Below are 9852 nucleotides of genomic sequence, written 5' to 3' on the forward strand. Positions count from 1 at the left end.
TAGTTGTAAATCCTGATGTTCTCCCCTTGTAAAGTTTATCCTTAATATGTTCACTTTAACCGGTGGCAGATATCCTCTTTGTGGTCTTCTATCCAGTAACTGATAGATGTAATTCTTATTCTTCCCCTTAGAGTCTATCCTTGATATGTTCATCCTAACCAATGACGAATATTCTCTTTGATGGTATTCTATCCAGCATTCGATAGATGTAATTCCTACTTTTGTTGTTCAGGTGGTTTATCCTTGATATGTTCATCTTAACCGGTGACGGGTATCCTCCTTAACATTTCCAAGCAAGTTTATCCTTGATATGTTCATCTTAACCGATGACGAATTTTCTTTCCTTTGAGTTTATCCTTGATATGTTCATCCTAACCAATGATGAATATTCTCTTTGATGGTATTCTATCCAGCATTCGATAGATGTAATTCCTACTTTTGTTGTTCAGGTGGTTTATCCTTGATATGTTCATCTTAACCGGTGACGGATATCCTCCTTAATATTTCCAGGCAAGTCTATCCTTGATATGTTCATCTTAACCGATGACGGATTTTCTTTCCTTTGAGTCTATCCTTGATATGTTCACTTTAACCAGTGACGGATATTTTCTCTTTCGGTCTTCTGCCCAGTAACCGGTAGTTGTAAATCCTATTTTCAGCTTTTCCTCAGCAAGTCTATTCTTACCCAGTAACCGGTAATGAATATACCTCTTGGCGGCCCTCAATGAGTCATCCTTGATATGTTTACCCTAACCGGTAACGGGTGTTCTCCCTGTCAGATTTTATTATCTCCATACCCAGTAACCGGTAGTGGATAATAGATTTCTACTCCTCCTGTGTTGAAGTTTATTTCTTCCCCCAGTTGAGTTGAGTGCGTATTTCCTTAGTGAAATCGCTTTTCCGGCATGGTTCGAGTATTTCATTTTTATTCTGATCTACATGTTTCCCCTACAGACGTTCCCTTTGTTTCCTCGGCTGAGTCTTTCCATTTTTCATGGAATTCCTCTAGTCCCCCAGCAGTTTTTAAGTCGTAGCCTGACCTACACATACCCCTTTTATCCCCTAGAGTCTCTGTCTCCCCAGTGAGTTTTCCTTATGGAATGCATTATACTCCTGTGGACTTTCAGTATCTCCGAATTCTTTTCCTTTGTGGCAGCATTTCCCCACAGAGATTTAATTTTACATTCATATCATATGCATCGTGAGGTCTCTTAGGGACCAAAATTTGTTTCTATATGTTGTTATTTAAGCCCATTCTACTGAGTCGAATATGAAGATTTAAACCTTCTCCTCCTCAGTTAGAATGTCCTTAAATAGGGGCAGCTGTAAGACCCCAATTTTGATCCTAAGATCCCTCATGCTATCACATCATATGCATTAGCATTGGGATCATGACCTTGGCATCCTCCTTACCCCTCATTCATTGGGTTTGTTTTGGGAGAGATCACCAAGCACCATGTGACCATACTTTGTATTTTATCCTTTACTAACCAAAATACCAAAAATATGTCTTTGCATTTGCCTAACTCTTTTGTAGGTAGGGCACATGATCACCATTAATCTATCAAGTTCACATCTAGGGTTTAAGACCCTCATTGCTAAGAGCCCAACCAAGGAATGATCCACAATGGCTCTAGGCATCATATATGAGTCCCAATGATCTCTACATGTTATTTTGATCAAGATCTCTTCAAGAGTTTGGAGTTGGTTTGCCTTGGAAACCCTAGTTCATCTGGGTACCTTGAGTAACTTCTTCAACAAGCTTCTTCAACAAGCTTCTTCACCAATTAATCAAATATCTCAAGGGACACTTAAAATTTCATCATCTTATGCATATATGATCTCCCATCTGTCTAAAAAGTCAAGAGAATGGCAAGTTAGCGAGTTGGTTGATGGTGGTTGACCAGAGGAATTCATCTGATCAAAACTAGGTTCCCCTAGACCCTATATCCTACAATTTTCATCATATGAAAATTATTTCAAGAGAAAAGTTACTCTAAATGACATTCCAAACAACTTTCATGTTGATTACTAGAGCTAGTTTTGCTTGTAAAGTCATTTTTTATGCTGAAACATTATAGGTCATTTTGTCTAAACCCTTATTTGAATGTCAACTTCCCAAGGACATAACTTGCTCAATTTTTATGATATGAAAGATTTACTAGTTGAAAAATCAAATTAAAGGTTTCTACTTCAACTTTTATGTTTGGAGGAAGATCTAAATCAACTTTTATGAGCATGTGATATGAGGATACATTATAGGTCATTTTGGACCAATACCATTGAACAAGTGATTTTCCTCAACTTCAAAAATGCATAACTTATTCATACCAAATCCAAATGATGTCAAATTTGTGACTATTTTGAATTATTTTGAAATGGCTACAACTTTGATGAAGACACTTTTCTCATTTGGAGCTCACATAAAACGTTAGCCAAGGTGGAATAATTGAACATATGGCTTGACACTTAGAAAATATTTTGACATGTTGAAATTTCCAAACTTCCACCTCAAAATTCATCATGATACAAGCTTCAAATGGAAAAGTGTTCAATATAAGAGTTGTTCCCCTTGATCTAACCTTTCCAAATAGTCCAAATTCATTCATTTTTGACAAGGTTTGAGGGGTCTGCGCATGGCTTGAACATGGCTGTATCAGTTGGCAAGAATCATTCTTCAAACATCAATACACTCTTGCCTTGCAATCCAATTCTCATTCAGACTCAAAATCACTTGTATTTGGATCTAATTGAGGTTCTTCATTGGCCTGTACATGCCCATGCAAGCATGCACTTCACATTGCCAAATTTGGAAGAATTTTCAAAGGTGCAAATATCACTTGCATTTGCTATAAATAGAGGTCCATTGCATCAGTTTGAAGGAACCCTTGCACGCCAGCTTTGCCTCCAACCTTTGGAACCCTCACAATTGAAAGGAAAACCTGAGAAATTTCACTTGAAATTTGAGTCTGAATCTCACTGTTTGGAGATTCAAAAACTCCAGGATCCCAAAGCCTTGTAGCATTCCTAATCTACTTCTGCAAGCTCCATAAGCAAAATCAAGCACGAATTGAAGCAGGAAAGATCATGTTCTGCACATCATTGAAGGTATTTTTTCAGATTTTTCTTCTCTTCAATTCTCTCTCAATTCTCATCAATTCTCTTGGATCCTTGGTTGTCTGAAGTCCTACCAATATAGGCAAGAAAATTGAGTTACTTTGAGGTCAAATCGAAGCAACTCAGTTCATACACCTCAAAATTCAACTCCATGTATCTCTCAATATACTTGGAGTTAAGTTAAATTGAGGTCATATTCATGATCTACACCATTTTTTATTTAAGATCATGTCCTCTTTTTTCATTTATGTGATGGTGATGAGAGAACCAGTCCGGCCAGGGACATCGGAGAAGATGACCAGTGATTTGCTCCGACGATGTGCTGGACACGTTGTGAGCCATTTGATCATTTCAAATTGTTTTAATCCTGAGCGCTCCTTTTGATTACCAACTGTGTGGCGCGCTTACTCAAGTGTACCATGGAACACGTGTTTTCATCCACTTGATCTGCCACCTCAATTAATGAGGGAGATCAAGTGGTCCGCATTTTTTCAGATTAATTGATTTTCATTTTATTTCTTTTATTTTCATTAATTCATATTAAATTTTATATTGATCCAAAGAATATGAGAGTTTCACCAAAAAAATTTAAATAAATCCCTCTTTCATTTTCTGAATTAAAATTATTTTTTGGATCATTATTAATAATTTTCATGATTTAATTGATTTTGTGAATATTTTTAATTGTTTAAAAATACTTTTAAGTTTTCAAAAATTCTGAAATTTTTTCTCCAAGGTCCTTTGACCTTGTTTGACCTATGATAAATCTCATGGCCATTTCTTTGGTGTTTTGATGAGGTTTTAGGAAATTGACCATCCATATTTAAATTTAATGCATTATTTTAATATTTTTAATTGATTAAATGTCAAATTAATTGTGTAGAGCCATTTTGATTGACTTTGTGAGTTTGACTTGTGTTGTTGGGTCTTGGTCAATGTTGATTTGACTTTGTTAGGTTAAGATCATTGGATTTAGGAGATGGATGAAATGTACATTCCATCTCCCAAAAGGAATGAATGATCTTAACTTGGTAAAAGTCCTCATTTGTCCAATTTGTGTTTGATCCATTCCCCCTCCCTCTTCATCTCATTCCCCTTCTTTATGCATTCATATCATGGACCTATGATATCTCTATATCCTAAGGCTAGTTGATTGCAAAATCAACATAAGTATGGATGAGATTAGGTCCCCCACTTTGCATATTCTTTTTGTGTGTGGTATGTTTCATGAGCATAGTCAATCATACCATGTCTCTAATATGCATTAACACCAAAATTCTATTGCCCGACCGCAAATAGTTGTGACTTCTACATAAGTCCAATTACGATTGCTTAACATAACGCTAAATTTTGACACAAAAGGCATAACATTCTAGTTAGTGAGATTGTAAGTCTCCCCTCTTTCATGGTATTGTGTGGAAACTTGGTATTTTTTCCTTCCTTTGGAAGATGTCTTGGTTCAAGGATCCATGCTTGTGATAAGTGGGTTGAGTGTTCTCCAAAGAATGACTTAAACAAAAGCAAAGCAAAAGCAATACTAACTTCTAATTCATTAACAACTAACATTTAATTTCAAGTCATTTACTTTTAATGCACTTTAATTTTCAAGCTTTATTCATTTGCCATTATTCATATCATTCAAGTTGTTTATGTTAATGTCATTTTTCACTTTGTCCACTTGGACCATATTTTGTGATATATTGTGATTGTTTGTGTGGTCTTTTGACCTTAATGTACATAATAAGAACAAAAACCCTAAAAATATTTTGTGTGGATTGTTGGTTTGATCTGAGACAATTGGACTTAGAATTTAGGTAACACTCCCCATGCAAAGGACTTGGCCAATGCCAACTTTCATAAAACCAAGTGCTTTGAAGTAAACATTCATCTGAAGATTCATTTGAGTTCATCTACAACATGATCATTGTGAAGCTGTTATTTTGAACCTGTGACTTATGCCATCTTTGAAGTCATCTGATACATGGGAAATTTGAGGAAAATCATGGGGTTGCTAAGCTTGGATGTGGTTATCTTTATTTGATGCCTTGCTCTTTAACTTGCTATTTGTGTATTGTTTATTGCTTGATTCTAAAGTCCAAGGGAAATTTGGGTTTCTATATGACATTCTTGTCTATTGGATTGCAGCCCATTGGTCAGATATTTTCAACTCTCAACTTTTAAATTTGTGCTTAGGATTAGTCTCTTCATCTCCTCCCCACTTCTTTAATTTCAAAATCTCTCCCACCCTTTTTAAAATCTTCTTTGTTTGTGTCTGTTTTCTAATCTTTGACCATATTGCAAATTAGAAACTTTGGCCTTATGCCATTGCATTTTCAAACTTCTTTTCTTAAACAAACTTGTCAATAAACTTAACTATACTTGACTTAAAATTTTCAAAAGCCAAAAAGAACTAACACTCATTCAAACCATTTTTGGCCCTTGTGCCTTTCAAACTTAAATTTTGTTAAAAGAAATGCATCCATTTTGAAATTGTTATCACAAACTACGAGATTTTAATCCCTCATTTTTATGTTGGTACGTAGGTACAAGTCCGAAAGTCTTGTCAAACACAAAAATATAATTAATAAATTCTTTTCTCATCCCCCCATTCTATTTATTGCAAACATCATTTGTACAAAATCATGCACACAAGAAAGGGCTCCCTAGGAGTACCTAGGACACTTTGGGTGCTAACACATTCCCTATGTGTAATCAACCCCCTTACCTGTAATCTCTGGCATTTTATTAGTTTTGATTTGAAAACTTCTTATTTTTGGGTTTTGTTCGTACTTTTCCCTTTTCCCTTGGAAACAACAAAAACGCGGTGACGACTCTGGTTTTATTGACGTCTAGCTTATCCATAGCTTGATGGTAATGAATTTACCGCTACACCTAGCACCTAGCACCTCGAAGGAGTTTGTTGTTTTTGTGGCCGCTGAGAACCTAAATTTCGTTCGAGGTTTATCTACGACTAACAAGATGGGCCCTTTTGCATATGCCTCCCGTACTTTGTTCAGGGTCGGGTCCCTTATTTCTATTGTAGCTGCTGGCCAGGATGACGTTATGGGTTCTGACAAGCTTTCAAGGGAGCTGTCATACCCCAAAATTTGCCCGTTAATGTTACAAGGCATTTTTTAAGGCACTCCAACTTATTTTTCAAGGCATTGATCTTAAAAGAACAAAGACCCAGCACACAGGTGGCCAAATCCAGAAAATGGCCCAAACTGGCATGCTCGCTAGGCGAGCAACTCCTTCGCCTAGCGAACCCTTCGCTACGCCACTCGCTTAGCGAAGCTTGCGAATACCAGAAAATTCTGGGCTTCATTCTGAGCCCATCAGGTCACAAAAAATTATTATAAATAGCAGAGCTTCATTCAGAAAAAGGGGACAGAGGCAGACGGACAGAAACCCTAGCAAGGAAACCCTAACAGAAGCGACACAGCAAACCCTGGAGGCTAACCCAGAGAATTCAGAGCAACCCTAAAGGAAACCCTGAAGGAAACTCATCTGCACCAAGGTTACCTCCGCCCAACTTAATCCGGCGCCAACCCTAAGAGTGACTTGCCAATTCAAGGTTGCAATTCAATTGCAAACAGGTTTGCATTACTATTACCGCTTTATGTTCTTAATTTGCATGTGGCATTATGATTGAATTTATAAAAATATCTTAAGTTTTGCATGTGAATTTAAGTATGTATGAATGTCTTGAACGTTTAACCATGTAATTTCTGTAATGGATGCCATAGGGTTTGGAGCTTTCTGGAATTGTACTGTTATCAAAACCAGAACCCGCAGCCGCTCGCTAGCACATCGCTAAGCGAGCACGTAGCGAGTATTCGCTAAGCCTTCGCTAGGCGAGGCAGGGGCGAACGGGACAGTCGCTGATTTTTCTGTTCTGTTCTATGCTTATCTGATCTGTTTTATTCTAACCATGCGTTATTTTGCCTGACATTCCTACCGCTGTGTTTCTTTGTGGTGTAATTCTCGATTGCACCCTGATTTGGTATTCTGACCTGTTTGCTGAATTTTGTAAGGGTTCACATACTCCCGGAGAAAGTAGCTTGCTAGGTATTCCACTTTATTTGTGGGATACCCTTGTGGAAATTCACCCTAATTACCTAATTGATTATAATGTGGACCTAATTACCTAATTGATTACAATGTGGACCTAATTACCTAATTGATTACAACTACCTAATTGATTGTAAAATATTGCCTTTGAATATGTGATCTTGGACCTCTCTTTGTTGCCTTACGGTATTACGGTCATGTCCCGCGAATCCAGGGATACACTTAGCAAAGACCCTTCGGTTAAATCATCATGTCCCTATAAGATAAATCATAGTCCCTCGGATGTTGCCTTCGAATATATGATTTTGTCCCTCGATGTCCCGTCGTTGTAGCCTACGGTTAAATGATGATCGCCCCTTCGAATGCTAAGGTATCCTTACAAATGTTGCCTTCAATGACCAATCGATGACCCTACGATGACCCTTTTACATCCAAAGCATAAAACTACTTACTCCTCAATAGTAAGGACAGTTTTACCCTCATAAGGATAAGAAATGCCCATAAAGACCTTGGGTAGGTATAACTCTTAATTGCTAGCTCACAACCTAAAACATTTTTCATACCTCACACTTTGCAAATACTAGAAAATCACCACTTGGTATACATTCATACTAGAATCATTGCCAAGTTATATTTTTCTAAACCGCTTTCAAAATTAAACGAGATAAATACTTTGTATACATTCGTACAATAATCATTACAAAGTTAAACTCTCTTTTCAAAACATTTTTAAGCAATTCACAAACACTTTTTTTCAAACAAACATAAGTGATCAAGCAATTAAGAGCCCATGGATAACCATGGATACAAAGGGTGCTAACACCTTCCCTTTGTATAACATACCTCCCGAACCCAAAATCTAATTAAGGTCTTTCCTGTTCTTTTCCACCTTTCCTTATTGGATAAAAGAAAAGTCGGTGGCGACTCTTGCTATCCGCGACATTTGCTTTCCAAAGCAAAAACACACGAAGTCAGTTCACCGTATGACAGAACTGGCGACTCTGCTGGGGATTAACTTAAAAAAGAGAGGTTACCTTAAAAACAAGATCACTTATTTAAATTGTCTGATTTACTTTTAAGGGATTGCTTGGATATTTTATGCTTGAGTGAAAGATCCTACACCCGGATCTAGTGTACCTTAGGTAAGTAGCAAAAGATCATCGCGACTATCCGGCGTATACTGGAATGGTCAAAATGATGGCTACGGTTAATGTGACACTTTGGATGTCCTGATGTTCCTCATGTTTACTTGAGGAAAAATTTGGCTTCCGCGTGGTGTCATCAAAGCATGAACCAGACCTTTAGAACCCTAATTGACTCATCCTAGCCATTAGAAAGTAGTGAGATAACTGACTTTGGTTCCGACTGGGGTTGGTTGAGACTCGATACTACACTCTTTGAGATTGGACTTTAGGGAAGCTTCGGTCAACCACTTGGTGTTGCACTGAAGTGGACTTAAAGGAAGGTCAGTGGGTTGAGATCCTTCTAGAACCCGGTTACTATTCTAGGACAGGTTGAACCAACCAAACTTCAGTGGGGAGGGTACTTACCTATGGAACTCATGCAAGCCTTAAAACCTAGGAATGATTGTTGTGTGACTTGTTTGTGCTTGTTGTTTACTTAACATCATCATAACATCATAACATCATAACGTCATGACATTGCACTAATCATTTCAAGGACTTAGGGATTTAACTTTGCTCTGTTTCGTAAGGCTATGGCTTCCAGGAAGACCATCCGGATCAATTTTGTAGCAATCTCTCCTCAACTAAAGGATTTAGTGTCAGAACTTCTTGATCAGGCTCAGTTCATCAAGAAACATGGTTCTCTCCTCAATTTGGTTACCACTGGTTTCAAAGAAGACATGATGAAAGTTCTATTCCAGTTCTTCGATCCCAAACATCATTGCTTCACTTTCCCAGATTATCAGTTGGTACCCACATTAGAAGAATTCTCCAGGATGCTTGGGATACCTATCCTTGATCAAATACCTTTCAGTGGTTTAGAAAAGAGTCCGAAGTCCAAAAAAGTTGTCGCAGCTTTACACATGACAAAGTCCGACATTGAAACTAATTGGGTAACAAGAAGTGGAGTTAAGGGTTTACTTGCCAAGTTTCTGATAAACAAGGCCCGAGAATTCTTAAAATATATGAATGTCCATGCTTTCGAAGGTGTCCTAGCATTACTAATCTATGGTTTGGTGCTATTTCCTAACCCGGATCAATTCATAGACATGAATGCTATTAAGATATTTCTCACTCATAACCCTGTGCCTACCTTGCTTGGAGACATTTTGCGTTCCCTTCACACTCGTACTATGAAAAGGCAAGGGACTCTCATGTGCTGCGTACCTTTATTATCTAGGTGGTTTATTTCGCACCTTCCTCAATCAGTCTTGAAGAATGAGCAGAATTTGAAATGGTCTCAAAGGATAATGTCGCTCTCCCATTCAGACATCCGTTGGTGTCCTCATCCCAAAGAAAACGTTATCATCGTCGACCGTTGTGGAGAATTCTTTAATGTACCACTCATGGGGATAAGGGGAGGTATTACTTATAATCCTGCTTTAGCCCTACGTCAGTTTGGTTGTGCTCGAAGAGATGGTCCACATGAAATAATTATCCAAGGCACTGTGTTTGACTATGACAACGATTCCCAAGGTCT

This window comes from Lathyrus oleraceus, chromosome 2 (genome assembly GCF_024323335.1).
Source record: "Lathyrus oleraceus cultivar Zhongwan6 chromosome 2, CAAS_Psat_ZW6_1.0, whole genome shotgun sequence".
Lineage (NCBI taxonomy): Eukaryota > Viridiplantae > Streptophyta > Magnoliopsida > Fabales > Fabaceae > Lathyrus > Lathyrus oleraceus.